General features: G+C 47.4%; 1 protein-coding gene across 1 annotated transcript in view; it reads right to left on the bottom strand.

Annotated features, from left to right (window-relative positions):
• The window catches only part of SLC34A2 (solute carrier family 34 member 2), a 128,256-nt gene that overhangs the window by 12,301 nt on the left and 91,749 nt on the right, over positions 1-24,206 (bottom strand). The window lies entirely within an intron of this gene.

Consider the following 24,206-nt stretch of genomic DNA (forward strand, 5'->3'; position numbering starts at 1 on the left):
TATTGCAATACTGTATTTAATCTGATCATATACCTCTATGCTTTTGTTCTCTTCAAATAGAAAATAACACACATCTTCAAATCCTGAATGTGGCAACATATCCAGTCCCACAAATCCAAAATACAGGATGAACCTTCCAATTGTGCCAAAAATGCCTTACCTAGCATAAGGCTCTTAGTATGCCAACGCCTATGATGTTTAATAATACGTTTTTTTAGTGACACTTTTCAAATTTAGGGTACCTAACTGCACACAAGTGCCCAAAAGCATACATTCAAGCATACATTCAAATACCTTTAACACCAACACTTTTAGGACTCACAATTTGAGACACGCTAATTGGAAAGCACAACAGTGTCTCATACACTGTTTGCGATTCCTAATGGGGTCGCAAATTGCATGCCTCATTAATATTACTGAGGCAGGCGCAATTTGCGACCCCTTTAGGGATGTCTAGCATACACAGGGATGGTGGCCTGCAGGGGTCAGCAGACCACCATGTCTGTGACTGCTTTTTTAATAATGTTTTTAAAAAATAGGGGTCACATCCATTATGGGGGCTGGTAGGACATAATAGATTCAAAATTAGAGGGAAATTACCTGGTCACCAATTCACATTACTGCTTTCTTATTCTGCCATATTTTGGGATACAACCCAATCAGCGACGGCTCGTGGAGGGAGTTACGGTGGGGCAGGAGGGTGGGGAGGGGGAGGGGCAGGGTGGAGGTTGCTAAAAACCGGCATATGGATAATTGCAGGTAAGTAAACAATTTAATTAATAAAACGAATTTCGTAGCTCGCACTGCATTGCATTTTGCGATGCAAGGCGCACTACGAAATTCGTTTTATTAATTGAATTATTTACTTACCTGCAATTATCCATATGCCGGTTTTTAGCAACCTCCACCCTGCCCCTCCCCCTCCCCACCCTCCTGCCCCACCGTAACTCCCTCCACGAGCCGTCGCTGAACCCAATCTGTTATTGTACCTTACTTTACTAATTGTATTTTATTTAAATCCCCTTCAAATACCATCATTTCTCTTTCATGCATTCAAAAGATACATAATCCATTTTTCAGAAAATAATTCATAAACAAAGTAAAACAAATTTGTGCTCAATATAAAAAACATTAAAACATGCCATTATATTGCAAATCATGCACATTTTCACATGGTTACACCAGTCAAATTTTGTTAGCAAACAACCTGCTTATACCAAAGTTATTTGCACTTTGCCTTTTTTTATATATATGAAAGCATACTAACTACGGGGAAATTATTATTTTTGTTCTCTCTATGGGTACATTTTTTTGTTAATAAACCCTCACAAGAGTCCAACATAATTTGATTCCCTCGTAGATAGAAAGGAAAATGGCCGGCGCGTTTCCAATCCCCTTCTAAATTTGGGGATTATCGTCAGGGTTAAACCACAGTGTAATGTGATGTTTATCGTATCTGGTACTGCCTGTGCACTTTCTTTTAACTTGGAACACAATGGCCATGTACTTCGCCAAGAAATATTCTCTTGCGTATTTTCAAGCTAATTTTCGTGCCTCATGCTGGGATGTATTCTTTCCTGTTTCTTCGATTACTAAAGGGTGCTTGATCAATTGCTTCAGGCTGGCTTCCCCTTGAGGCCAGCCTCATAACGAACAGAGAACACAGCGACCTGTATAACAAGGGGAAGCCAGTCTGAAGCAATTGATCAAGCGCCATTAAGTACTCGAAGAACTAATATGACAAACTTTAGGCTCCATGTTGGGTTGTGTACATATACTGGGAACATTCAGCCTGCTGTGCAAAGGCAATTAATTTCCTTCTCTTTTCTTCCACAACGGGGAAACATTTTCTTCATTAAAACACTCCTCACTTACATCTACTTCAAGTTTAGGGGTGATCTGATCCTTTCCCACCATGGAAAGGCAGTTGTTGCAGAAGTAACATTTCAACTATTTCCAGGGAGAGAGAGGGTCAATTTTGGAGTTAGTGAATGACCACAAAATCACAGGTTTGTGGACGTTCACAGAAATACTGGGCAAACAGCTCCTTGATCTGTCAAGAAGCCTATAAGACATACCATTCTTAATTTCACCATAAGCACCAGAAAGCGCTTCTGGTAGATTAGTGATAAACATTAGCCCCAAAAATGTCTTACTTTATATTTAGCTATTAACTATTTTTGTTGGAACCAAAATATATTTCCAGAATTTTCAGCATACCTGCAGAGAGGTTACTTACCTGGTAAGCATCAACTCTAAATATATTTTCAGTGAAATGACCCAAACCTAAGTAATGATTTCATATTGTTCATGCTAATAGAGGCAGCAGAGTAAATATTAAATCATGTGGATAATAATTTTTAAAAATCTAAAGGGATCTCTCGATTTCCCTCACACTACTTCCTCCTATCCCGACCAAAGCAGTAATTTACGCACTCACTGCAATTCGTAGTTTCAGTCACTGAAGCAAAAAGTACACTCATAAACATTCCTTTGCTGCACAAGGGGAAAAATCACTAGAAGGAAAATTGAACATTAATAAATACACCTAACGGTATCACCCTTTAAAGTCCAAAGCAAAAGAAATAAAGTACATGCAAGGAATACTAAATAAATAAAATGAGTGGGTTAAACGGAACTAAGCATTAAAAGTGGCAACACCTCATCCACACAGATACACAATATCAGAGAGAAAGAGATACTTTAGTGACAAGGAAGTAAGAAGGCAATCAATGATCGATCTAACCTATAATATGCCTCATTAACGCATATTTTTGATTTTCAACTTCATTGACATTTTAAGCAAGCACTTGCCTATTTGTGCTTTTGCTAAATTAGGGATGGCCAGTGTAGGTTCAATTGGGCATGCCAGAGGTTCAGGGTTTCCTTGTAAAATAGGTTTACATACAATCATCTCAGTGGAAGTAATTTACAGCGTCAGAGGTTTTCCTGCAAATCTGGCACGGATTGTGTTGGCGATCCCTCAATTAAATGGCAAATCATACACATATGTGTGCAGTACACTAGCAACAAAAGTGACTAAAATGACAAGCCTACACTGTGTTGTGTTGCATGAAAGAAAAAGAGTAGACAAAGGACGTTATATGGGCACTTCCTACAGAAGGAGGCAAACGGTTTGCCCCCTCTAAGAGCAGGCGTCGCAAAGGAATTTACTAGGAGTAGCAAGGAGCAAACTAGAGGTCAGAGTTGCTACCCCCAAATGTTGTCCATGAATATATACAAATATACACAAATGTAGTGCTTCTGCTCTCTTTCCAAGCGATTTGTTCACTTTTTCGCTGCCTAATGTCACAAGCACTCATTGTTGCATCATAGAGCAAAGGTGTATGCATGAGCCCAGCATATATTTTGTACTTGAAGGTAGCCCAAAAACATTCAAAATTAGAAAGGTAATGGAGTAAAGCAACATTTTATTTTTCTTCAAATGTTAGTAGTTTAAGCTTTGCACAAAAAACCATGAATGGTTGCAGGGTAACATCCATGTAACACCCATGGGACGCCCTCTTTTTTTTAGAACTTGTTTGTTGGCATTTTTAACATTCCACCCACAGTACACAAATAACAGAAACACCAGGCTAGCAATTAGGCCAAGTGTACTCCAGTGAAAAGCATCCCCCAAACTCACCCGAACCCCCACCCCAAAACAAGCTTAGACAGCCAGCTCCATATCTTGCACTCTTGCATCGGGTCCATCTACACCCACCAAAACCACCATCTACATCCACCAAAACCACCATCTACACCCACCGATGCACAAACTTTAAGTAGCTGAGCCAGTCCCACTGCACTACAATCCTCTACCAAAGTCAAGACCCTTCACCCATGCCTAGGCAATCTTCATCTGTACTCCCCCTGAGGTCTCCCCCTCAGGGGGGTGGCAGATCTCAGCCACAGGCCTCCTCAGCCCTCCAGGCATACCAAACGTCCTCAAACTTGCGGGGACAGCCTCTAGTTTTATTCTCTTTAGAATCCCATCCCTGCAATGTGGGCATCACTGGGCTTCCCCACCTCTTGGCTATGTCCCACTGTGCAACCACCAAAGCCACATTAAGCAGGGTATATCTCTCCAAAGTCTGTTCCCACCACATGCCAAGCACAAGCAGCTGGGGCGTTAGCTGTATCCAGACCTCCGCCACCTCAGATATGACCACACTCTCTCCCAATACCTCTGCACCAATGGGCATTCCCATATTGTGTGGAGCAGATTGCCCCTCTTATCAACCCAGTTAGACAGAGTTCAGGGTCACATCATCCTAATTTATACAGTCTTTCCCTTGAGAAGTACATCCTGAACAACAATTGCAGCTAGACTAGACGAAAACCCACCCAAATCGTCCTATGGGTATCAGCAGCCCTCCCCATGCATCATCCTCCAGCCTACATAGGTCCCTTTCCCATCTATCCCTAAGGAGGCCAAGTCAGGGAGACTATGGGCCAGGAGTGTGGTGCACACCAAGCAGATGTCATGCACATGCAGGGGGGAGCCAAGCACATTATACTCCAGGTGGTATTCCTCAGGCAAATCTTCTAGCATAGGACCATAGCTCTCAAGAATTTGCTGTATCTGCAGGTATCGAAGGCAATGACTTCCTGGCATCTCATATTCAGCATGCAGCTTTAGGAAAGAGAACAACCTCCCCTCCTATCAGCCATTCCCCACCACTGAGATGACCAACAGGTCCCACTTTTTGTAGCCCTTAATGTTCTGGAGCCCCTTCAATGCCTACCACAGTGGACTCACCAGTGTAACTTGGCTTTTCCAACCCATGAGCAAGAACTGCTCCCAAATGTACATGACATAAATGCCCAAGTACTTGAAACCGTCGGGCTTCCAGCGGGCCGGAAAGTATCCCAGCAGGGGCGGGCAAGTGGGGAGCTTTACTCCACCAAGGAATATGTCAGAAATGTAACCCAGTTGATGTGCAGCCCAGTAGACAGGTAGGATCTCTAGAATTTGCCACAAAGACCGCTGCTATGCAAGCAAAGCCAGTATGGTTTTCTCATAAAGGAATACAGCATCCTCCCAGGAATCAGTTCGCCAGCAGCTCAAGCGCCACTGTGAACAGCAGCAGGGAGAGGGGGCTTCTAGTGCACCGCCCTATCAAAACGTCCACTGACAGCAAACCATTCACCCACACCTGGGCAACCGAATATTGATAGAGCAGTTTGACCCAACTCAGGAAGGAAGGCCAACCCCATTTCCTCCACACAATCCATAGGTGCAGCCACCCCAGAGTGTCAAATGCCTTCTCTCCATCCAATGATAGGAGCATCGCAGGTTCCCCAATCCCCCCACTCCGTGCCAGGCAGCCAAACAAGCCTCTAAGATTGTTCCACATCACCCTATGTGGTATAAAGCCTGACTGGTCTGCATTCAGCCAGGAGTCCACCACCCATAGCACACAGCTCGCCAGAATCCTTGTCAGTATTTTTCCCTCCACAAAAGCAGAAATAAGATGCACACTCCTCCTTTGGAGTTTCCTTCCTTGTATTTTTTTTTTTATTTATTTATGCATTTTTATATAGCGCAGACTTTACCCGAAGGTGTCAGAGCGCTTCACAAAAGGAACAGAAATGAAACATAATGAGAAACATTACAAAAGAACAGATTACAAAAGCATACGTTACGTTACATAAGGTAATAGTGACAATTGTGAGCAAACAAAATACATGAGGTAGTAAAAATTGTGAGCAACCAAAAATACATGAGGTAGTAAAGGTAATAGTGACAATTGTGAGCAAACAAAATACATGAGGTAGTAAAAATTGTGAGCAACCAAAAATACATGAGGTAGTAAAAAGTGCACAAGAGGAAAAAGTGACAAGTGTGCAGTTACAAGAGAAAACAAAGTATCATTTGAGGTATAATACTGCAATAAGTGCTAGACACTCAGGCACAAGAACAAGCGTTACGTAGGCAAAGGTGGCACTTGTGCAAGTATCAAAGGTAAAAACATGTGAGAGGTAGCAAACCGTGTGTTACAAGGGCAAAGTGGTGTGTGCATGTTACAAAAGGGCACCAAACACAAGTACATGGAAAATACTGCAAAAAGGCTACACTCCAACCCCAGGAATACACTGGGAAGGCACTTCCATGGTCATGGAAAGTAGAAATTATCAGTAGTGGGAAGTCTTCCTCCAAATAACAAGAGGACGTGAATTACTTTTGGAGGTGTCTCTGGAGGAGGAGAACTTTGAAGTCCCTTTTGAAGGCCTTGGAGGAAGCGGTGGTCCGGAGCTGAGACGGAAAGGAGTTCCAGATTCTCACTGCGTTGCCTGAAAAGGATTGGGCCATTGTTCTCTCCTTCTTGAAAGTGGGAGGTTCAAGCAGTAGATTCTCCGCATTGCGTGAAGGTCTAGAGCCTCCAGAGAGTTTCAGTTTATTCGCAAGGTAGTGAGGAGAGGAGGAGTGCAAGGCTTTGTGGGTGATACAAGCGGTCTTGTAGATAGGTCTAGCCTCGAAGGGAAGCTAGCGGAGGGTGGATAACATCGGTGTGATGTGATTGCTTCTTTTGGCCCCATAAATGAAGCGAGCTGCTGAATGGAAAACAGACTTAAGTGGGGACAGGTGAGATTTGGGGAGGCCAGTAAGAAGAGAATTGCAGTAGTCTAGTCTGGAGAGGACCAGCGATTGCACCAGGGTTATAAGGTCCTGCTCCGAGAAGAAGCGTCGGATTCCCCAAAGAAGGCGCAGTTGGTAACGAGCAGATTTTGCAATAGAATTGATGTGGGGAGTTTGATTGAGTTTTTTGTCTAGAATGACACCAAGGGATTTTGCACTGTCGACAATGATGGGTTTATTGTTTAGTAGATTCATCTGATCCATCCATGATTGAACCGGGGGAGGAGAGAGTGAGGAGTAGAAGAGGAGGAATTCAGTTTTGGAGGGATTCAGAATCAGTTGATGAGTTGACATCCAGTTTTGGATGGAGTCCAGAGTAGAGCTTAGGATGGAGAGATCATGAGTGGAGGCAACCTTGAGGTAGAGTTGAGTGTCGTCTGCATAGAAATGATAGTGAATCCCGAATTTGCTTAGGAGGTTTCCCAGTGGTTCTAAGTAGAGATTGAACAAGGTGGGTGCAAGTATAGAGCCTTGAGGAACACCCTGACCTACCGCCACAGGAGAAGAAAGACTGTTCGCTATTTTGTTCATTTGGGATCTGTCAGAGAGGAAGGATGATAACCATTTAAGCACAGTGCCCTCCATGCCCATTCTCTGTTGAAGGATATTGAGGAGGGTGTTGTGATTGACAGTGTCACAGGCTGCAGAAAGGTCAAGGAGAATTAGAAGACAGGACCACCCCGAATCGAGTATCCTCAGCGCGTCATCAACCACTTGCAGTAGGGCTGTTTCAGTGCTGCAGTTTTGGATGAAGCCGGACTGACAATTGTCAAGAAGATCATTGTCCTTGATATGACGAGAGAGTTGTTTTGCCACACATCTTTCTGTGATCTTCGCAAGAAAGGGAAGGTTAGTGATGGGGCGGAAGTTGTTGAGGTCCTTCGCATCAGCAGTGGGCTTTTTAAGCAGAGGGGTGACCTGCCCAGTTTTGAAGGAGACAGGAAGGGAGCCTTGCCAGAGGGAGAGGTTGATCAGAGTGGTCCAATAGGAAAGGGAATGGGTATAGAAGTCAAAGGCAATGGCACTGGGGATAGGGTCAAGAAAATGGTTGGAGGGCTTTGTTTCGCGTATGCACTTGAGAAGGGCATCTTCAGATATGGGGTCAAAGCTCTGCCAAATGGCTAAGGATTTGCGCTCCTCTGGAGGTGTAGGATGAGCGACCTGATCCACAAGTGATTTCACTTTTTCATCGAAGAAAATAGCGAAATCCGCTGCTCTCTTAGTAGAAACCTCCACCTCGGAGGATGGGGGAGAGCAGCTCGGAGTCTTGATGAGATCGAATAGTTTTTTGGGTCTATTTTTGGCGGAGTCAAGGAGTGTTTTGAAGTGCGCCGCTTTCTCAAGGAAGATATGCTTGTGGTACTTGGATCTTGCTGTGCGAAGCATGGCTAAATTGTCTGTGGAGGGCACTTGCCTCCATTGCTTCTCCAGGAATCTTAGCTGCTTCCTTTCCTCATAAAGGGATTTGTTGAACCAAGGTGCTGAGGGAGTGGGCCTTATCCTTTTGCTTTTGAGTGGAGCGACGTTATTAATTTCAGCTGCAAGAACTGTGAGGCATTGGGAGGTGAGATCGTCAACAGCTATGTTCGGGTCTAGCCTTGGAAGTGATAGCAAAGCTGATTCACAGAGGGGACCGACATCAATATTTTTGGCATCACGGAACCAGGAGATGGCCCTCTTGGGTTGGCCAAGAGTTATAGAGTGTGAAAGTTGAAGAGAGAATGGGATGAGGTGGTGGCCAGACAAATCTACATGAATTGGGGTAGTGGTAGAAAGCATGCCTGCTTTAGAAATAACAAGGTCCAGGATTGCGCCCTTAGAGTGGGTTGGTTCAATGCAGTGTTGGATAAGATCGTTTGCAGAGAGGAAGGTGGCCAGAGAGATCACAGAGGAGTCTTGCGGTACGCCCCAGTGGAGATTGAAGTCACCCACGAAGGTCTGATTGTCACTTTGTGTGTATTGGTCGCTGATGAAGTCTGTGAGATCTTCTATGAACGAAGGGCCACTACGAGGCGGGCGGTAAATGATATGGAATCTGAGCGGTGAACGGTGTTTCAATTGAAGCGCAAGAGAAAGGCATTCAAAGGTGAGGGAGGAACTGATTGGAGAAGCCTTAAGTTGGAGGGCGTTTCTAAAGATGACTGCAACACCTCCCCCCGTGTTGTCAGTTCTGTCATTCCTAAATATGGAATAACCTGTGGGTAATAGGAGATCAAGCATAGAGTGAGAGGTATCTTTGAACCAGGTCTCTGTGAGGAAGAGCATGTCAAGTTTATGAAGGGTGATGGTATCGGAGATTTCAAGTTTGTGTTTTACTGCAGATCTGCAGTTGTGAAGCATACAGCACAGCTCTGTCAAGACTGTTTTGGTGACGGGGGCACTTGGGCTCTGAAGGGTGATCGGGATATTGCACTTATGTGGGGGTGCTCGGGAGGGTTTAGGTGGATGCTTTGTTCTGACAGAGGTGATGGTCGGAATAGTGTAGATAGTGGGGTTGCTAGGGTTTGTCTGTTGAAGAAGGGTGGCGTTCAAGGGCTTGTGTGAGTTAACGACGTTTTCAGACGAGAGGTTGAGCTTGGCTGTATTGGGGTGAAGGGGCGAGGTGCATCTCATGGGAAGTTGGGAGGGAGTAGAGGTGAATGGATGGGTGGAGATCTTAGAGCATAAAAGTGAAATGGCAGCTGTAAGCTGGGAGATGGAGGTGATCAGAGAGCCTAGCGTATTTTCCAGTGAGAATGAGGCAGAGCACGGAAGGTTGGGTGGCTCGATTGAGACAAGGGGGGGTGGAATTGGTGGTGGAAGGCAGGGAGAGGTGGGGGGACAGGAGGTAAGTTGGGGAGAGGTGGGGGGACAGGAGGTAAGTTGGGGTGTGGGGTTCACCGGTGGAGTAAGTGAATTGGGCGTTAAGGGAGAGTTGTCATTGTTGGTGTTGCAAGAGGGAGAGGAATTAAGAACAAATTTAGAGGGAGAAAGGTGCGGAACACGGCGGTAGGGAAGTAGGAGGGGGGAGGCCTGAGTGGCATCATGGGAATGTGGGGGGTTTGGGAGGAAACGAGGTGCAGTGGTTGTGGAGGTCCTGTCAGTTAGGAGAGGTGGCAGTGAGGGAACGGTCATCTGGCAGAGTGAGGGGGGTTGAGAGAAAGGGAAGTTGAGGAAAGGAAGTGGTCCTGCTGGGCCCGAGGGAGGGAGATGGAAGGGGTTACTAGGAGGGGAAAGGGGGTAGTGCAGCAGTACTGGAGGAGTAGGAGGGAGGAGAGAGATGCAGTGGGAATGTGGTGAAAACGGGATGAATGGTGAGGGGATGAAGGGGTGGAGAGGAGGGATGGAAGGAGGGATAAGGGGAGCATAGGGAAAGTTAATTGGGGAGAGGGTTGGAGGAGAGGAGGACTAAAAAGGGGGGTGATAGGGAGAAGTATGGGGGAGGAGAAGAGATTGGAGTATCGTGATAGTGCAGATGGGCCGAGGAGCGTATTAGCTAGTGGTAAGGCTGAAGTAATGTGGGAGGGGACATACTGTGAGGGGGGAGGAATAGGAGATGAGGTAAGTTGGGGCGGGGAGGGAAGAGGGCCGACCTGTGCTTCTCGAGAGTGCAGCCAATTGGAGTGGGGTGGGGTCGGCGGAGGAGAAAGGGAGTAATGGGTGGAGCTGGAAGGAGAGACAGGGGGAAACCCGGTTGCAGAGGAGGGGAGTAAGGAGGGGAAGAGGTGGTCAAAGAGCGAGAGGCAGGTGTCTTTGCCTTGGCTCATGACAGTACCGTTGTTATAGAGTGAGGTAGTGAGGTAGCCATTGAAGCACTCAGAGAGGGAAATTTTTAGTTGTTTCCCATAAGGGATAGAGGAGGAGGAGGTGACGTTGAGGGAATTGTAATAACTGTTGGACCAAGAGGGGGTGTTGCGAGTGAAGAAAATGAAATCGTTTTTGAGCCTCCCAAGACAACCATTGTAAAATTGATCAACAAAAAGGGAGTCCGGGAAATGTTCAATAGTGTTATGCTTCAGTCGTTTTATTGTAGCTTTAGACTGGTCGGGAGGAAAAATGATTTTGTAGCAATTGGCTCCAGACTTAACTCGAGAGGTGGCCATGTTAGGAGGATGAGGCGAAGAAGGGTGGGGGAGCGAAGAGAGGGGTGTTATAGAGAAAGCGGTGGTGAGGAGAAATAAAAGGGCAAAAAGGGGGTGCATAATCCAAAACGTTTATGGTGAGATAACCGAGTTAATGTGCCGTCAGGGAAGTGAGGTGGGAATTTGTTGGGCCCTTCATCTAGGAGTATGAGGTGCCACCTAGCACTAGATAAAAGTTACAAGGGAAATATTTGCAAATAGTAGGGACCCATCACAGAGCAAATACAGACAAAGTAGAACAGAATAAAAATGACCACCCAGTGACCATTGGAGAACACTGAACTTAGTACCAGCCTGCTAATAGAACCATATTCGGTACCAGCCGCCATGTATGCCCAAGTTCTCAACAGACTACTATATGACCTTAAGCTCCTATGAGACACTAACGTTAGGGAAAAGAGCATAGGGTGGATCACAAATTGATTAGCAATGTCTAGAAAATGCACAGCAACCTCGTCATCTTCAGACCACCTCTGATGCAGCAGGAGTCATGACTCAATTTGAACTGTCCCCACAGAGAAAGTTGCTTAATAGGTGCAGCAGGCACTACTAGATGTGCACCTGTGAAAAGGTCTAAACAATGCAGCTGGCATTACTTGCTGTACATCTAATTGATGGCCTAAACGGTGCAGCTGGCACTACTTGCTGCGTAGCTGTAAAAGGCCTAGACGATGCAGCTGGCACTACTTGCTGTGCAGCTATAAAAAGGGCCTAAGCGATACATCTGGCACTACCTGCTGCACAGCTGTAAAGTGCCTAAACGGTGCAGCTGGCACTACTTGCTGCGCAGCTGTAAAAAAGGCCTAAACGATGCAGCGGGCACTACTTGCTGCGCAGCTGTAGGAGGCCTAAACGGTGCAGCCGGCACTACTTGGTGCGCGGCTGTAAAAGGCCTAAACGGAGCAGCTGGCACTATTTGCTGTGCAGCTGTAAAAGTGTTAAAAATAAATACCACACTGTTAAAGAGTTAAGCGGATGGCGATTATGATGGAAGAGTGCATTTCTCGCAGATGCCCGCAGGGCTGTCCGGTTGCTGCAGGAAGCACTGGCCGTGAAGATGACACATCTGGAAGACAGGCTGTGAGCTCACTTAATACAGCTCAGTAATAGGGAATGAGTAATCTGGAAGACAGGCTGTGAACTCACTTAATACAGCTCAGTAATTAGGCGTGCAGGTGCGCGCTGTTTGCGGCGTCGAGGCGCTCACCTGCTCCCGGTTCTGCTCCCAGCTCACCACCGTGTTGAAGGGCAAGCTCGTGTCCATGAAAGATCAGACAGAGACAGTGATTAGAATGTGCCAAGGGCCCCGACAAATAACATTAAGGGTGCAATTAGCTGCTCCGCACAAGCTCGGCCGAGGAGCACTGATAATGGCAATGTAGAGAGCAGTCTCTGATTCCGCCATCTTAAGGTCAGGCATTCATGAGTGGACATGGGCTTCTTTCAGGCAATAGGAATCAACGAGTGGCCAGCATAACAACTAGGGCTGAATTTTATCCCCACTAGTAGTAGACTCGTTGTGCTGGACATTGGTATGAGAATCACAGGCTAGGGGACAAGTTAAGAGGCATCCTGCACTGAACGCTGCGCCATTTTGAAGTCAGACGTCACCCGAGTGGGGTACACATCTTATCCCTAGTGAAGCAAATTCCTCCATAAAAGCCCGGGTAGAGGTGAAGGGTCCCTATGCAGCCATGCGCTCACCTCAGATGGCAGGGGAAGGAGTTTTTGAGCTCCGAAGGGGCTGATTTCAGGTCCGTCTGAGCCCGCGTGGAGTCCAACTCCTAAAATGGCAGGCATCGATTCTCTCATTCTGGACTCGATCCGCGCTGGAGGAAAGGATGTGGAGTGTACTCACCGGCTCCTCCGAGACATCCTGAAGCAGAGCCCCGCCCCTCCCGGCGCACACACACACACGACCCTCAGTCCTGAACGAGACCTTCAAAGCGTCGCCGCCTCCTCCTGGGCACAGTGCTCACAAGTTCTCCAAAACTTTCCGTTTCTCTCCGGGCGCCACCTTAACACTTCTCTCCGTCACAGTGGTCACAGGGACGGAAACTCGACCCCCAGCAGCATTCAGCTTGTTGTGGTTTCTAAACATCGTCAGCGTGAAGAACAAAAACACAGTCCAGGTAGCGCGGTCCTCATTCCACATGCTCCGTGTACCGGAGGAGACAAGCCACGTTGACTGCTTCCAGATGCCAGGCAGGGTCTGTTCACATTAGACTGAATCTACCTACATAGGCCGGCGATGCGCGTGTCTTGCAGAATGGATGCAGTTCTTATAGTGTAGTGCAGAATTTAAGAAATTAGGAGAGGCTCGCACGTCAACGAGAACAGCTACTCTTGTCCCTGAGCGCTACTGCGAACCGCGCCTCCGTGTTCGATCAGCGCTCAGTAAGCCGGTGGTCAAACGGACCTCCCGCACTAATTGAGCTCTGCACAGGCTGATATAGTGCCGCTCACTGTCCCGGCCCACAGCCCGCAGACTCACCGCACCCCAGTCGCAGTCTCAGGCTTTATTTTATTTTTATTTTTTTTATTTTTAAACATTTATAAAGCGCGTCTGACACCTTGCAGGTTTCCTGGCGCTGGTGAATACTCTTAACTCAGGGGAACAGATAGCGAGGAGCAGGGAAGAAGGGGTTGTTTCTAAGGGAATAACCACGTCTTGATGCTTTTCCTGAAAGGGAGGAGCTGTGAGATTTGACGGATATCAGGAGGCAGACTGTTCCACAGTTTAGCCGCTGCGACTCTGAAAGATCTGCCCCCCGTCCTGACTTTGTTATATTTAGGAACAATCACCAGACGGGCTGAGGCTGAGCGTAGAGCTCTGGAAGGGGTATACCATGTGAACATGGCCTGCAGAGGTTTAGGTCCAGCTCCATGGAGCGCTTTAAAAACAAGGCAGAGGGACTTGAAGGCCACACGTTGTTTAAGCGGAAGCCAGTGTAGTTCAGCTAGGGCCGCTGAGGCTGAAGATCTCCTAGTCCAACCCAGAACTAATTTGGCTGCGGCCGACTGAACTCTTTGAAGTCGGTCAAGCAGGGCAACTGGGGACTCAATTAACAGGCTCCCGGCCACATCTTCAGATACTCCTCATTCCGCCGGCGCCACCATCTTGGATCTCAGCCGCCCACTGTACGAACGCCGCAATTCGCCTCCAAGCTGCGTTAATCCGCTTCGGCCGGTGGTGCATGAAGATCAGGACCCCTTCCGCTGCATCCTGATGTCTTTTCCCGGGTCGGCAAAGTCGCTGTAGGGTGGGAAATCGTGCAACGTGCAAACTTGGACCCGTCCTCTCTTTCTGTACTCTCGTGCCTCCTGGGCCCGGGGGCGCATCTATCGTTGGTGCAGCAGGTGAAGTGGCACCGGGGCAATTGTTGACAGGGGCCCGATGCCCTCGGTAAGGGCTGTCATTTGAGGCCAGTTTCCGTACTTGCATTAGGGCCCTTGGAACCTTCACTACGTCACTGTTCTGATCCTGAAGAAAAGACGTCGATGGCACCCTGCCCTGCACACTCTGGCAGCAGATGCCGGGGAGCACCTCCCATCAAGACTCCAGGCCATTAGAGAGGCAGACCAATTGAAAAAAATTGGGGCAATCAATGCCCGTGTCAGACCCTCAGGCAAAACCCCCTCCTGTTTTGGCCCCCAAGTGAGGCCCCACCTGGGTCCGGAGCCCCTGAAAGAATTCAAGTGGGAGGCCATTCAGGCGCACAGCACACCCCTCTTCGAATGGCTCAGGGTCTCTGCAACCTCTGAATCAGTGATCTCAGCCTCTAGGGCCTACCGGTCATCCTCCATAAGGAAGGGAGTCTGTAGATTCAGGACGAACTCAAGCAACACCTTGTTCGTCTTGGAAGTGTGCAGGCTATAGACGGGCCACATATGGGCTGTCATCTCTGGAGCGATGGCCACGGGCATCTCCACCAGGGCTTTGTCGGACCCCCTCAGGCAGTGTATCCAACTCTGACTTTTCCCACATTCAGCTAACCAAACCACAAGCTTCCCAGTCTTGTGACTGGATATGTATACCTGCCCCTGCTTAACCTGAAATTGGGTCTTGGCTTCCTGGTGTGCCAACACTCTGTAGGCCTCCCGGGTCTGCTCGATACTGATTGCCAGGTCCAACGTTGGTAGGATCACAAAGTTAGCTTCCCTTTCACCAACTTCTGCTCCAGGTCTAAGCACTACCTCTCTTATTCCCAACCTTGTGCAAAATGAAATGGCCCAGACCACAGACTTGTAGGCCTCCCATAGCACAATCCTGAGGACACTGACCCATTTGTTCTCTTCAAAATACCTTGTAGTTGAGGCCACCAAATGTTTCCTGGTGCCCCAGTCCATTAGTTCCCATGGATCCAATACCACCCACCTCTACGGTCCCCACCAGGCCAGCGGCACATCACCATCATCAGGGAGTGTTTTTTTTTTTAGTAAGTAAATTCTTCATTGTATAGTTAGTAAAAACCATTACAAAAGATAAAATGCCGTAGTATTCATCATCAGGGAGTGGTTCAAGGTACCTCTCAGCAAGTACTATACATCCCCCCACCAGCCGGTCTGATGCAGAGGAGCCAAAAGATAGTCCAATCTGGAAAGTGACTGTATACGATTAACCGTGTACAAGAACTGCCTCAGGTCAGAATGCTGCACCAGCCTCAAATCCGCTAGACCCATGAACCCCAGGAATGTAGCCTGGCGCCTATCTCCTCTAGGTGCTTGGGAGCAGGCGTTTTCCAGTCCCAGTCTCCCTGTGCAGTCAAGTTGATATCCCCCCTAAAATTGTGCGGGCATCTGGTGCAGACACCATCCAGTTTCCCATTCCTGCCAAGCCCTAGGTCTGCAAACCTGGTGGGAGGTTCCATGAAACTATGGTGAGGAGGAGCCCATTCCAGGTCCCCGAGGCAGCTGCCCGGGAATGCCCACATATTCACCAGGTGGAATAGGACAGTCTTCCGGAGCAAAATCCCGACCCCTGTGAAGCCCTCTGAGAACCCTTCATGGATTACTAATCTATAAGGCCCTCTGTTAAAGAACTCACACCTATTGCCCACCAAGCGGGTCTCATGCAACAGAACTACATCTGGGGAATGCCTAGATTGAAATGTTGAAACCTTTCCCCTCTTGATGCTGCTACCAAGACCATTAACATTCTAGGAGAGGATCCGCAGGCCACCAGCCTCCAAGCCACAGGGGTCCTACTCCCTTGTCCCCTGTGCCCTGACTGTTCCCGTTTGAGAACTGCCCAACCAGAGTTTCGCCATAGTAGCTGCTGTCTGGCCTTAAAAAAAAACCCAACAAAACCCCCCGTAACCACATCCTGATGTAATGAGTTTACAACTACCCACCCCCCAATGCCTGAGATGCCTGTCGCCCCCACCTATATACACTGATACAGGCTGTCTAAGAAGTTAAGAACTATGAAGAAAGAATACTGGCTGCAGCCCATAGAACCCTGTGTTCCATTACACAATCAGGTCGGGAGTCATGAGGGTAACAACTGGTGGCACCCCTTCCTCTTGTTCTCCCGAGTCAAAAGACTTCCCATCCATCATATCTTTGTCTGCCTCTTTACCAACATTCAATATAACCACTGGTTACCCACAGTCCAAGGAAGGCAACCCTGCATCTCTGCCATAAATCTCATTCTTTCCATCTCTGCTTGTGTCGTGGTGGGCATAGCCCCCGGCTTACGTCACCGCCCTGTTGTGGTCGCTAGGTCATCCAGTGCTCCTTGCCATTGACCTCTGGTGGGCCCGGCACCCAGTGCATCTTTGTTTCAGCCAGTTACAGGTTTTTGCCGCTTTCCCAAAGATATAGAAATCGTCTAAGTCCATTATGCAAAGCTAGGCAAGGAACAAAAACGCATATTTAAGATTCAAGGACCTTAGTTGCCTCTTAACCTTAATATAAGACTCTCTCTGCTTCTGAACCTTTGTTGTGTAGTCTGTGTAAATGTTAACCAAGCTGCAGTCCAATTGCCAAGGCCTGTGAGCTCTGACCACCTGAAGGCTATAAACCCAGTCATGAAATTTCAGGAGCTGCCACACAATGGCTCTTGGGGGGCACCCAAAGTGACAGGCTTACTCGGCACCCTGTTGGCCCGCTCCACAGTAAACAGCTTCAATAAATGCCCCTCCAGCACCACTCAACATATATCTCCAGCCAGTCCCCAACATATAACCTAGCCGATGGACCCTTCGCCTGCTTTGGGACCCCCACCAATTGAACATTATTACATTAGGAGCGGCCCGCCAGATCCTCCAATTTCACTGCCATGGCCGCATTAGCCACCATCAGGTTCTATAGGCAGTCCTGGGCTCCCACCACATTTGGCAAAATCTGCATATGGGTGTGTTCTGTGGCCCCTACTCTCTAAGCCATTTCCTATTGTCGGCCTATTTCAGTCCCACCCCCTGAGTGACTGTGCCAATTTTAAGTTCCAGTGAGGTCTTGGTATCACAGATGGCTGCCGAAATTGCGGCAGTGTCAGCCCACAGGCTGATGGTGACTCCCCTTGCCCCCCCAGCAGACATTCGGGCTCCTCCAGATGCTCCTGTGTTTTACCCTGTGGGGGCCCATCTTCAGGGCACTGCACTCTCTGTGCTGTGCACCTCAGGGGACCACCCATCTGGGAACCTCAGGCTACCCAGGTGTGAACACTGGGCTACAAGGCCACCCACACTGTCTAGTCTATCCAGCTCCGCCACAATCTGGGCATATCAGGTCAGGCCGACCAACAGCGGGCAGGGCGCAGCACTCTCCAGGAGCTTGTGCTGCTCCACCATATCCCCCCATGCAGGCTACAGTTGACTCGTAACTGTAGTACCCGGGGAGGCACTTTAGGGGAGTGCACAACAGTCCCTGGTGATGTGGCCCAGCCACCACCGCAGGGCATGAGCACCGCAGCCAACCCCCCTCCTAACTCACAGGCAGCAGGCAGCTGCAGGACCCCAGGCACCCAGGCATGCAGCACCATTCAATGCTCCTGGGTGACTCCCCTGGGGACACACTAATCCCAGGCAGCTGCCCCCCTCAAGGCGGGGTCTCCTCTGTGTCCTCCGGTCTGGACCCCGGGCTCTCACTGCCAGGCCATCCGCCACGGTCCAACATCTTCTCTACTTCAAATCAGCAACACGCCCTCTTTGGCTCAGTCGTACCCCTACTAGAAAGGGGCTCTGGCTGTAAACCCTGTCCACTGGCCTCCGATGAAAGGCAGCCACCTCTGTGGTCTTGGAGAGGTCTTCTTTGGTGCTGTAGCTCCATCAACGGCCTCTGGTCTCGGCTGCGCTGGCACCGTTTCGGCCACAGACTGTCAGCAGCCTCCTAGTGCACTGCAGCAGGCCCCCTTCTATGGCCCCTCTTAACCACCCACTGTGATCTTGGTGCCGTGGATGCCAACCCGATTTTGTCTCTCCCCGGCCCCAAAGAGGTTCCCCAGATGGGAAAGACCGCACCGCCGAATGCACCAAGGCCTGGATCCCCCCTGTCAAGTTTGAGGCCCCCAGTCAGCCCCCCGACTGCAGGATAAATGTCCCTGTGGGCTGCTGCCACATGAGCTCTACAGCAGAGATGCAAGCGGCCCCATGCACCTCCAGGCCACGTTCATGGGACGCTTTCTTGATGCAAAGTAACACTGCTTTGCATTACTTTGAAGCAATTTTCCAGTGCAAAACAAATGAACACTTTGCACAACTTTGTATCAATTTTGGTGACTTTGCATCAGCACAAGGTGTTGATAATTCTGCCTCTAATAGTGCAACAACATTTCTCTCTGGTTTTCCATAAAATAGCCTTCCATTCCCTTCATTGTAATAGTTGACTCCCTCCATTTGACTGTCTAGCTATAATAAATGAATATGTTTTACTTTTTTATGCAACTTTGGTTTTGGCCTTGAGAACTGTTAATGAGTGTACCCCTAACACACTCTTTGAAAACGAAGCTGACTTTAGCCAACACTACAAAAAGGTCAGTCAAGGCTATGTAGCAGTCCTTGGTTTTGCATCTGTGGAGATTTGACATCAAGAGTGCAACAGGAGATCAGCCAATGCATGCATTTTAGTATGCTGGTGCTCTGGATACACCCGATACTTAATCAGATCTCACTCTCAAACCCCTCCTTGAAATCAGGTATTTACCCTGTGGCATGGAAGCATGAGTTCCTACTCCCTTTATTAAATTAACCTGAGGCTGACCCTGGGGTTCTCAGTAACTTCAGTCCTATTTCTTTGCTACCAGGCCATGCTAGAATTTTAGTAAGGACGGTGCCCAAGCAATTGGCAAGTTTCATAGAAACCAATGGTCTCCTACATGCTTCCCAATCGGGCTTCAGAGCTGGCCATAGCACGGGCACAGCTCTTCCAGAAGTCTCAGAATCTGTACGAGAGTCCGTGGACCGAGGTACTTCTGCCATGCTGGTGCTGCTGGATTTATTGGCAGCTTTTGACACTGTAGCACACCCTATCTTGCCTAGGAGATTAAATCAGGTGGGAGTGTGTGGCACAGCACTGTCCGGGCTATGCTCATGCTTGGAGAATCGCTCCCAACAGGTGTTTTTTCGCCCTTTTCTCTCAATGCAGAAACCCCTGAGGTGCATGGAACTAAGGGCTTGGCACTTAGCCCGTTGCTTTTTCATATCTACCTTGGCCCATTAGCTACATTGATTGAATCTTGAGGTGTGAAAGTGTTCTCCTATGCTGAAGAAACGCAGCTGGTTTTCTCTTTTAAAGGACACTCAGCGGTGGCTTTTCACAATTTTAAGGAATGCCTAAAAAACGTCTCGGCATGGATGAATAAGAATTGCCTGAATTTGAACGCAGAAAAAACGGAAGTATTGTTCTTTAGCCGGGCGTCCCCTCCTATACCCAATCTCTGGTGGCCATCAGAAATTAATCCACCCCCAATGCCATCAGATTCAGCCAGAAATGTGGTAATTAGGCTGGATAACGATCTTTCTCTCAATGTTCAGGTACAACATATCTCCTCTATGTGTTTTTGGAACATGAGAGCAATATGGAAATTCATACGCTTCCTACAGGAGGAATACCAGAAGACAGTGGTCTAAGCTTTGGTTACTTCACACTTGGATTATGCAAATAGCCTATATTTGGGGCTAACTCCATACCTGAGTCATAGGCTACAAATTATCCAAACCTCTGCAGCAACATTGATTAGGCGAGTACCTTTGGGCCACCACATCTCTCCTCTTCTGAGACAGCTTTACTGGCTCCCAGTAATTAGGAGGACAGAGTTCAAGTTACTGATCCTGGCTTTTAGAGTGACAGAGACTTGAGACCTATGTACCTCCAGAAGAGTCTGCATCTTTACCATCAAGATTGGGTCTTTAGATCTAACCATCTGTGACTCATAAAAGTTCCACGCTTCTGCAAAGCCTGATTGGGCGCCAGATCTTTCACAGTACAATCTACAAAACTCTGGAACTATCTCCTGCCTTACCTCCGCCTGATGGAATCAGAAATAGAATTTCAGAGGGCATTAAAAACCTGGCTCTTTAAGACATAACTGCCAGTCTGACCCTCATAATAGTTCACCGTCAGCACCGGGACATCTCCGTAGAGGTAGCTGTGAGCTTTATCAAATCTCATTCATTCATGTATACTTCAATCTCCCAGCCCTAGTTAGCTTCCTAAACTACTAATTGGGCCTCGAACTAATATCATTCCAAACCCAGATTTCCTTTTCATTTTTTAAGTGTTGAGTAATTAATGGATTGATGTAAGGGGCATATAGGTTTTCTTATTGGTTGGTCTATTGGGGGAAAGTATCTTACTTATGAAGGTGTTTCAGACTGCTAGAAGAGGCTATTAACTCTTGTGAACCTTGGGCTTTGAGACCACTGAAGCAGACTAAACACGATTATGTGTTTTGAAACCAATAATCAAGCCGATAAAATGGTCTGATGTGATTCGCAAACAGTACAGACCATGTTGGGGGTATTACAACCTACACCTCATTACTGTAATTTAAGGCCGAGAGAGCAACTGTAATATATAGTGTGCATTTGTGGGATGGAGATTGGCTTAGCATGATTTTTTTTGTCAAACATAAAATATACTTTACTAGTTTGACTACTGGATTATTTGATCCCCAAAAGGCAGTTTGTGGACAATCAAGGCTCCTGATGTATTGCCCTGAATGAAACAGATTCAGTGTTATCAATATCCTTGTGCCTATCAGAACCAGCACATGTCTATCTTTGTTGCACTGTTGCTCAATGCGTTGTGTTCCGTTCATTATTTTGATGTGCCTTAAACAGTTGATAACAATTCTGAATGCTTGTATCGCTGCACTCCCCCGGGATGGAGGAAGGTGGGGGGAGTGCCGTCGCACTCCCCCAAGGTCCAGCCGGACCAGCGGGAATCGCCGTATCTGCCCATCGGGGCGTGCAGACCATAAGAGAAGGGCTGGATCCCGCGGCAGCACACAAGAGTGCTGGTCGGGCCGGGAGCCTGCGGGTGCAGACGGGGGTGGCTTCCCCAGGCAGCCCTCCACTATGAAGGAATGTGGGGGTCCCGGGTGGGACCAGGACCCCAACAGGAAAAGGAGTGAGGTGCATGGGCACGGGTGGAACCGGGCCTCCGAAAATGGGCATAGGCGGACGGTGGTGGGCTCCCTGAGCTGTTTCACTCCCCTGGGGGCTCAGGTGGGAGCGGACCCTCCAACAAAAAGCAGATCCAGCAGGAGGCAGCCAGTAGGGCCAGCACGGCTCTCCCCGGAGCAGCGGGAGGGCTACTGTTCTAATATGCACGGTTGCCAGACATTCCTGCTAGGGTGTCTGGCTGTATATGCGTAATCCTGTGATTTCATCTGTGATGCCTTAAGGGGCTGTAATTGCAACACATTCTAATGTCCAACAAATGTGATGAGTACTGTCATTCTAGGGTGATGCCTAAACGGGTTCTTGCTACTGCGCTTAGGTGAAGAACCCAGACTGTCAGCCCTTAAGATGTAGAGGTGTATACTTTCAGGGTTGTGTGTCATCAGGGCAGGTGTACCTATTTTAAATGCTTGTTGAGGTAACAGGGTGGGTCGCCGCTGGGATGATACCAGTGTGCAGGGCCCTCGCTCCAGGTTAGGTTCAACTAACTGCATTTGGGGGCAAGATGATGTGCATACCTGGGAGTGGTGGTAGACCCCACCCCCTGCGGGAGGAATGGAGGTGTTACGCTGTGTCACAAAGTATTTCCAGCAGCTTATGTATATTTGTAAATTGGAGCATAGTATTGAGTAGTGTGTGTTTAATAAATCTACTCTTACTTTTATAAAGCAATGTACAGACTGGACAATCAATTACTGAGCGTTATTGCTGCGCACCTGTAATGGCGATTACTAGCCCACACCACCCCCCTTGAGTAAGTCTTATACTGCTCTGCAACTCTACCCTCTGAGAGTCAGGCGCTACATTGGGTGTTTGGTTCCCAGTGAAGGACCAATGTAGTCATGTTATTTGTGCAGGCCTCACAGATACTGCCTCGTTTTCCAACAATTGTGCACTACCATTTTGCTACAACTTTAGAAAACATATTGTTATACTATGGAAGAATGAAGTTCCAGTCTTGATGTGAGCTGTGAATGAGCTCCGACAATGCCCAACAAAATGACTATTAGAGAAACATAGGTTTTAGTAACGGTACCCCCAGCACACCTTTGGTAGTTTTACATAACCAGCAAGGTAATCTTTAAAGAATGGACGTATAAATATATGCCATGCTAAGCTAAAACAGTAACATTAAATAAGAACAATAAACCAAAAAGGAAGACAATCTAATAAGTGGTGAAAATGCTATTCAGTAAAAATAGCAAATCCTCTTGGGGCACATAGTCCAATGTTAGTTATGGGTAGTCAGAAAATCCTTCAAAATTACAAATTTCACCTCTGGAAGTCTTAAGAGGACAAGGGGCCTAGGTTCAAATATACATGAAAATCAGTTGTTGTTTTGGGTGAGGTGTTAGGGTCTATGAAGCATTACATTTCGACCCTGTCCCATTCTGTCAAATTAGGAGGTTGAGCCTCTCTAGAGTCAAGATATCAATGGTTCAAGTACTTTAAATCCAGTGCACAAATGTGTATATGCTCCATCTGGTTAAAAGTGTCTGTATAGGTTTGATGTAAAGCAAGATTCTCAGAAGCCAGTTGAACCTTCCCTCAGTTGTTTTTTTTGGCTTAAAGTTGTTGTAACTCTGGCATGTCCACGCACTTGGTACAAAAGACTGGTTAACGAGAGTTGAGGCTCTGGGTAAAAACTCTAACGAGGGATGGCCTCTTAAAGGCTACACCTAAACAAAGGTTTGACTTTTTTTGCACTTGTCCTCTGCCTCCATGCTGAAGGTGCTACTGGCAGAAAGATTTGAAAGGGGTCAAGGTATTCGTACCAAAATCTAGCTTTTCTGAAGAGCTCTAGGGTTGGTTTCAAAACACATTCTCTCATGAACAAATCTCTTGTGATGATATCCCTTGCTGGTTAGTAACTCTATCTAATTTCATGAGCTTCTTGGCTTCCTAAAACCAACACTAATTCTCCGTACTTGTGGTAAGTTGTGAGAAGGGATTTGCATAAAGGTAGTAACAACTCTTCCTATGATCCTCTAACAAGCACAACAGACACTGAGGCCTACTCATGTTACTTACAGCTTTGGTCTGAAAATTCAAAGGCCTGAGCAAGTTTTTTTTTAAAGAAATGTTGAATTTTTCATTGTTGAATATCCTTAGTCAAATTCCAAAGCTCACACACACATTACTTTCCTATTTTTACTACAATGAGATGTGTTCACCAATGTGGGAAAATGCTTTTGAATCAAGGACTTGCTTGGAACTCTTTGAAACAGAGATCAAAAAAGTGACATTTTCATAAAGTGCAGCAGATCTATCTTTCCTGTTAACCAAATGAATCCAGTTTAATTTAGAGATTTTCTAGAACCTCCCAATATTACTTCCGATGGACATCTATTGAAATCGGCCCTCTCTGCAGGGTCACCCCCAAAGTTTTAGCCTTCCCCCTTCTGTTTTCTGAACCTGTCTTTGTCGGCTTTTAGGACTTGATGCTCACTACTAAGCAGTGCTAAAATCCTTCTACTCTCCCCCTAGAACATGGTACATTAGGTTTGTTTCTGATTGGTACCTTTATTTTGTTTGCAAGTCCCTAATAAATGGTACCACGGTCCCCCAATGCCTGTACATTACATGCTATTAGGAGGCAGCAGCTTTTTTTGTGCTACCCATTAAAAGTAACATTTTAAAGCATGTCTCAGGATTGCCATTGCAGTTTGTGTGCAGTTTTAAAGTACCATTTCGACCTGGCAAAATAAACATTTTGCCATACCAAAATCGTTCTGTTTAATACGTATAAGTCACCCATAAGGCAAACCCTACACAGTCCACGGGGCAGGGTGCAGTTTATTTAAAATGCTGGATATG

This window comes from Lissotriton vulgaris, chromosome 3_2, assembly GCF_964263255.1.
Source record: "Lissotriton vulgaris chromosome 3_2, aLisVul1.2, whole genome shotgun sequence".
Classification (NCBI taxonomy): Eukaryota; Metazoa; Chordata; class Amphibia; order Caudata; family Salamandridae; genus Lissotriton; species Lissotriton vulgaris.